This window comes from Capsicum annuum, chromosome 10 (genome assembly GCF_002878395.1).
Source record: "Capsicum annuum cultivar UCD-10X-F1 chromosome 10, UCD10Xv1.1, whole genome shotgun sequence".
In the NCBI taxonomy this organism is placed as follows: Eukaryota; Viridiplantae; Streptophyta; class Magnoliopsida; order Solanales; family Solanaceae; genus Capsicum; species Capsicum annuum.
This window is the reverse complement of record NC_061120.1, coordinates 204,234,449-204,242,153: the sequence shown is the minus strand read 5'-3', so window position 1 is coordinate 204,242,153 and position 7,705 is coordinate 204,234,449. Positions and strand designations below refer to the sequence as shown.

Here is a 7,705-nt window from a genome sequence, read left to right as displayed (position 1 = left end):
ATTGAGTTCAAACATTACAGTAAATAGGATATTTGTTTAAATAATAAGATGAATATAATAATTAAATTCAACAACTTTTGGAGAATTTATTTAATTAAACCTAACCTTTAAAAAAAAAATTCTCAAAGCCGATCGACATCCATCTACCACCTGTAAACTGCAACAAAATAATATGATGATAGAGACATCAAAACAATATAATTAAATCTAATCTTTACCAAAAAAATTCCTTAAAGTCATTTGACATTCATCTACAACCTGTACACTATAACAAAATAATAAGACAGTAGAGATATCAAAATAATATAACTAAACTTTACCTTTACACCAAAAAAATTTTCAAAACAGAGATATTAAAATAATAAAATTAAACCTAACCTTTACCTAAAAAAAAAATTCTCGAAGCTGACTGTCATTCATCTACCACCTGTAAACTACAATAAAATAATACAATAGTGATCACAAAACTTCAGTTTTGATGAAAATAATTTTTGTCTGAGCGAAAATTTTGACACTAAAGAATGACTTAAATGAAAACAAAAAAGATATATATATATATACACACGTTGAATTCTATTATGTTGCCAAAAATAGTGAAGAAGTTAAAGATTAAAAAATTAAGTATTCATCGATCTAGACAAGCAACTGAAGCAAATTGGATGAGCATCAATCATATTATCCCAATAAATAAATCAATTTCTTCTCTAGTTTAATGTGCATCTCAATATTTATAGAAGTATTTCCTTAATAAAGTCCTATTTTAGGAGTATTTTTCTATCATATTTTAGGAGTATTTTTCTAATTGATCAGTATAAAGAAAAATATTAATTGATTCTCCTTTCATATATTTTAGGAGTCTCATATATTTTTTAAGTCTAGTTAATATAATAAAAATAATTAAATAATAATAGAAGAAAATAGAGAAAAGACAGTTTTATCTAAAAGAAAGTCTATTAATGAAGGACAAAAAGTCCAAATCACTTTTTTAAGAGATTTCACACTTTAATATAGGGAAAAGGGTCAAAAATATCTTTCTATTTTCATAAATTGACTAAGTTTTCTCCTGATTAAACTATGGGATCAAATATACCCCTACTATTATCAAAGTATGCAAGTATATCCCTGTTTTTAACGATTTTTCATGTAGACTAACAATTGGGTGAGGTGGACGCCACCTCAGCGCCAAATATATATATATATTTTTTTCATTTAATTTTTTTCTTCTCCACAATTATTCATTGTCTAATTTACTGTTCCAAATCTCTCAACTCTTCTCTACCACGATTTACATTGTTTTTCGTCGGCATTATCTCTTGTGCACATTCTTCTTATTTTTGTCATTAACCCAACAAGACCTAGTCTTGAAAGAAAAAAATATATGAAACAAAATCTAAATATTCTCAGAATCAATATCCAATTGATTTTGTAGAGTTGTAAAATTGGAGTTTTAGGAGTTTAAAGAATATGAAAATTAAGAAAAAAAAAAAAAGAAGGAGGACTTTTTTGGTGTAAGGAGAATTGAGTTTGTTTGTGGAGTAACAGGGAAACAAACAACAACGGTTAAATATGTCCATAGACAGAGAACACCATGATATTCATCGGAGGAGATGAACAGTGATCGGAGAAAAATTGTTCCGGTAAGATCTGACTCGTGTAGCGCGTGGCCTTCTCTAACTTCGCGAACTTGGAATTTTGATTGTTGCTTCGTTCTGGTGGGTTGATAGTTGTTGTTCGGCGTTGTAGTCGGATTCTCACCGGAGTTAGCATCGTTGAACTACTACAAGATATGACTATGGAAGGCACAGATGTGGACAGTAAACAAGAAAAAAAAATTAAATGAAAAAGAATATATATATTTGACGTTGAGGTGGCATACCATGTGGCATCCACCTCATCCAATTGTTAGTCTACGTGGAAAACCGTTAAAAAGAGGGGTATATTTATAAACTTTTATAACAACAGGGGTCTCTTTGACCCCATAAACTTAGCCAATTTATAAAAGTAGAGGGGTATTTTTGACCCTTTTCTCTTTAATATATTATAAATTATAGATTATAGATATAGATATACATTATAGATTATAGATTATAGATATTTTAGGAGCATTTTTTTAGTTGATCAGTATAAAAAAAATATTAATTGATTCTTCTTCCATATATTTTAGAAGTCTATTTAATATAATAAAAATAATTAACTAATAATAGAAGAAAATAGTGAAAAGACAGTTTTATCTAAAGGGGAAGAGTGGACAAAAAGTTCAAATCACTTATTTTTAAGAGTCTTCATACTTTTAATATATAAATATAAATATAAATTATAGATATATAATCACAAAGTTCATAAATATAAACTTTTTTTTTCAAAATTATCTTATGCGTGTCTCAACTATTTCATCATGAGTATCTAGGGTTCCTCCGTGTGGTCCATAATTAGGAGACATAGCAATAAAGTGGATAAATAAGTCCGATTTGCTTTTATTTTTGATTGGGACAAGTCAATTATTGTACGAGAGATGTTGATAGTACTCATTCAGTAAAGTGAAAATGAGCCCCCCCTCCTCCCCATGCATCAGATACCTTTATCTATTCCTAATTTTATAGTATCTTTTAGTCATTTAGTGAACAACTTCATGTGAGCGAAACAGCCAATTCAGTACATGAAAGTGTACGCGTTCATGAAAGATGTGAAGAAAGGTCGTCCTTCATATGGTTTAAATGATATATAATTTATTTTGATAGAAATATTAATGACTCATGTCATAACTCATGACTCGAATGAATGTACAATCAATTTAAGTCATATAAATAATTTTACTTTATAGCAGAATAATGTGCAGATCAATTTCCTGATTTATGTACATGACTAAATTATTTCTAGGAACGAACATGATACAAATTCAAAATTCAAAATTATATGCACAAGTATTTCTACATGAAAGATCTGGGCACATTTATGTATTTTCTAAAAGTTGAAGTTGTCAAGGTTAGGATATATAATTCTGTGTCGACACAAATACACTTTGGACAATTTGTGAAACTGGAAATTTGGTAATCAAGCCAATAACTCTTTTATCACGCTGTTGCATGAGATGCACGTGTTCTACATGTTAATAGCGTGAGATTTTCTATGCAAGATGTGTGTGTATACTTGTTTATGGATGTGAGGCTTGACACTCATGTTACTCCCAAAAGAGGATGTTTCAAGTACCTGAGGTCTTTAATTCAAGTAGGTAATAGGGTGATCGATGATGATGTGTCACACATCATATTGGTGCGGGATGGGGGAAATGGAGGCTCGCTCTGGGATATTGTGTGATAAAAAGGTATTGCCAAAACTTAAAAAGTTCTACATAGTGATGGTTAGACTGACTATGTTGTATACTTGGATTTATGTTAGCACTATTTTTAGTTTCTTGATTTTTGATTTCGGCTATCACTAATGTTTCTTGTGCTCTGTTTTTTGGCATTATTATTTTGTTATCGGTATTGTTCTTTCTCCAATTATTGTGTTGTACTTTTCATTTTGCATTATTTTGTTGTTGTTATTGCTCCCATATTTGTATTCCTTTTTTCAAACTGTTTGACATGCATGTTTTATTTAAAATGAGGGTCTAATTGGAAATAACCTCTTTATCTCGGGACAAGGTCTGCATATACTCAACCTTCCCTGGACCCCAATTATGAAATCAGAGTATCTTGTTATTGTAGATAAAGAGATTTTTTTCTTCAAAAAAAGTAAGAAAATGTCCTATTACCCCCTGAACTATACCCAAAACTGCTGTGACACACCTCAACTTAAAGGGGGTCCTATTACCCCTGAACTAATTAAAAGTGTAATTTTGACACTCTTAGTGCCTACGTGGCACATAGTTGTGCCTACGTGGACATTTTAGTGGGTTGTGCCACGTATGTGCCATGTAGGTAGTAAGGGTGTCAAAATTACACTTTTAATTAGTTTAAGGGATAATAGGACCCCTTTTAAGTTGAGGTGTGTCTCTGCTGTTTTGGGTATATTTCATAGGGTAATAGGTTATTCTCTCAAAAAGTAATGATAGCTAGGAAAAGATTCATTAATGATACCAAAAAAGTTTCAAGTTGCAGGCAGAATGGACCCTGGTGTGCCTATTCTTATCATCTTAGAAGTTTCAATCTCCATCAACTTCTGGTATAAATTGCCTTCCTAAGCTCTTTTCAAAATCAAACAAGTCCTACCTCAATCATACACCTTACAAAAAATCATATACATACTCAACAATTCTATAATGGGGAAAGAAAGAATTATCAATTGCATGGTCATGTTTAAGGTTATCATGAGAAAACTGAAGACTCATCTTCAACTAATTCCCAAATATTCCAATAGCCATCAATTTGATGTTGTGGAAACCCCAAGAGCAAATGAAGAAGTTGTACCAAATGATGTTAAAGAAGGTTACTTTGCTGTATTCTCAGTGAATCCAGAAGAAGAGCCAAAGAGGTTTATTGTTGAACTACATTGGCTCACTAATCCATCATTCTTGAAACTACTGACACAGGCTGAAAATGAATATGGATTCGAACAAAAGGGTGTTCTTGAAGTTCCTTGTTGCGCCGCTGAATTGCAGAAGATTTTGGAACTCAACATTGGAAATTAAGATAGTTCTTCCGTGCCTAGCTATAGCTAGATTAAAATTTCAAACTCTTTTGTTCAGTTTGTCTAATTTCAACTTACTTTGATTATACTATGCCTGGTTTAGAGGTTTATGTTAGGGATGTTTGTGCATTGACAAAGTAAAAGCTACATTATGTTATTAAGTTGATTTATAATAATATATAACTTTCTGTATCAGTTATGTTCTTTGTACCATGCAAAATACATTAACTTAATACTTTTAAAAAGTCGAATATTGATCTCATCCACATTCCACAATAATCTAGCATTTGAACAATCATTCCCAAATATTTTTGGCAAATCATTTCAAGATTTGAGTAAAATTTCACCATATGTTTAGCCATAATTTTTAGGAAAAATATTTAACTTCTTAAGGAAATATAATTTATACCCATAAGTTTTAAAAACTACTAAATTTATATATAACTTTGTATTACCATTTAATAATGAATATATTTCATAATAAAAATTAAACTCATAAAATAGAAGCTCCAACCTTCTTATAAACAATTTCACATATAACTGTAGGAACTACCGAAGTTTTCTCAACTCACAAAGGAGCATTCAATTTTTTTGTTTTCACTATTTTTAACAAGTGTTATGCAACAATACTATTACATACTTCAGTCAAATATCAAAGTGTATTAGTGGGTTGATTGACAAGATATTAGTTGGGATTAATAAACGGTGGGGTATTTTTATAAAATATAGGAGTTTGGGGGTGAAGTTTAAGTTTTCAAATAATAGAATTTGGGCCAAAAACTAGTTTTTTCTAGTATTTGGAAATTTAATTATTTGGCAAAAAATATTTATCAAATAATGACAAATTATATGGTCAAACACTTTTTGTCAAATTTCCTTCCAAATATTACTTGGGATATCGATGGTCAAACGGGTCCTAAGAAATGAAAACGATGTTAGGAAAAGAAGACTATTATCGAGTTCGGAGGATTACCAAAGATCCTCAGAGATTGATCTAGAATTTTAAGAATATGATTTGGGGGGTGGGGGAGATTAAATGAGAATTGATCCTTATTCCTTCAGATTCACCTTACCTCTACCTCACCACTACCACCTCCCCTCGATACAAGCCAAATCAGCTCCAACCTTTCGAGGTCTATACTTAATTGTCAACATCTAAGGATCCAAGACATGATCGCTTTAGGGGAGAAAGGATTAGCTTGGATGATAGCTTGGAGCACTGGAGTTAGTATCGCCTAAACGAGCCTTTTTCTTTGGGGAAAGGACATGGGCTGACCACTTTGAAAAGAAATGACCCACAATTTTGAAAATGTAGACAATTGGAGCCAGTCGGTTTAATTTATTTTCTTTTTTTAGCCATTTGGCCCAATTGGACACATGCAGTCTCTATAGTCAATTGATACACTTTTATACCACATTGATACACTTTTATACTACATTGATACACTTTTTAAAAAAGAGAAAGGAAATTTTATGTAAGCACATCCAGTCCCTATACCCAATTGATACTCTTTTATACCACATTGATACTCTTTTATACCAAGAGAGAAGGAAAACCTATGCAGTGTCCATTACCCAATTGATACTCTCTTATACTAGATTGATACACTTTTATACCACATCGATACAGTATATATACCACATAAATACACCTTTTACAGAGGAAGTCTGAGCAAGTATATACAATAATTGCAACTACAGATTGTATAGAATGTATAGAAATTATGTAATTTTCATATAAAATGGGTATATAAACTGTAAAGTTATTGTACAAAATATATTTTTTATGGTGTATACAAATTATATCATTGTTATATAAAAATATAAAATATAAAAATATAAAAATAAAATAAATAGCATCATCAACTAGCTAGAAAAGAATAACTATAAACTTATATTTGATTGTTTAAACAATAAAAAGCAAATTATTTTCTTTTGTACTAAACCAGCAGGAAAAATTAGACTAGAAAAAAAGCTAAAAAAAAAGAAGAAGAAAAGAAGTAAAATGATAACTATAAAAAAATAAAAAATAAAAAATAAAAAGAAGAAGAAACAGAAGAAGCTTATCAAAGTTGGTCGCTATTTGGTCAACAAATGCGCCTGTAAATTGGAAAGTAAATATTTGATTATTTTTTTAGATTAGTTTTAGCCGAGTTAAGCGTGAATGACTATTTATCTAGTTTTTAGTTTTAGGGGCTATTTTTAGAATATTATTTTAATTTTAGGTGTCAGTTTTGTCCTTTCCCCTTTTTCTTTTAAAGTCATTTTGGGCCCATTTTGTAATAAATAGTCAATAGTTATAAATAACTAGGATTTTCCGTTTCTTCCTTAGATGATTTTTTATGAGACTTACACTTGCGAGCGTTTTTAAGCTTATTGGGAGCTTTGCTGAATTTTGTGAAACATTGATTGCGAGTGAATTAATTTTACTTGATGTCATCACAGGAGTTAGGTGCTTGTTGTAGGTATAACGTCTGAGGATCATTGATTTAATATACCTTTGATTTGTCTACATTTCTTCTTCTTGTGTCTATCTATTTATCATTTTCCTTATTATCTTTCAGTTTTCATACTTTGTATTTGTTTTCATATTTTGTATCATATCTCCTCCCCTCTCTGCCCTCCTCCCCCCCTCTCCTCCCCCCGTCCCTTTTTTTTTTTTTTTTATAAAGATTCCTATATAGGAGTTTATTTGATGACAAATTAAAAGGGGTATAGAGAGGTGTACAAAGAGGTGGATATATTCTTAAAGCTCAAGAATTAGAGAGCCTGATTGTAGACCATTCATATACTTCGATCTAAGAACAAAATAAACCTCTTCTTTAACAACAAAGCTCACAAAAAAAAAAATACAAAGCACCCTTAGCAGTAAACCAAATATTCAGATGAAGGAGCCTTTCTTGACTCAAATTTTAAATTTCAGAGAGTCTTTAAAGTCATTCTTCAAGTTAGATATAATCTTAGTGAGCATGTTTATAGCCTCGTTGAAGAAAGAGTTTCTTTTAGTACTGTTTGCCAGGTGTTGCCTTCACAAAGTGTGTGAAAGAATTAGAATTGATCTTGAGATTTTTCAGTC

At 30.7% G+C, this 7,705-nt stretch overlaps 1 long non-coding RNA gene across 1 annotated transcript; it reads left to right on the top strand.

The window, feature by feature from the left end:
• Positions 1–1,311: 1,311 nt before the first annotated feature.
• Positions 1,312–4,807, top strand: LOC107845069. Its single transcript, XR_007045403.1, has 2 exons — positions 1,312–1,637; positions 4,101–4,807. It is a non-coding gene; the product is annotated as an uncharacterized LOC107845069 (long non-coding RNA).
• Positions 4,808–7,705: the final 2,898 nt, after the last annotated feature.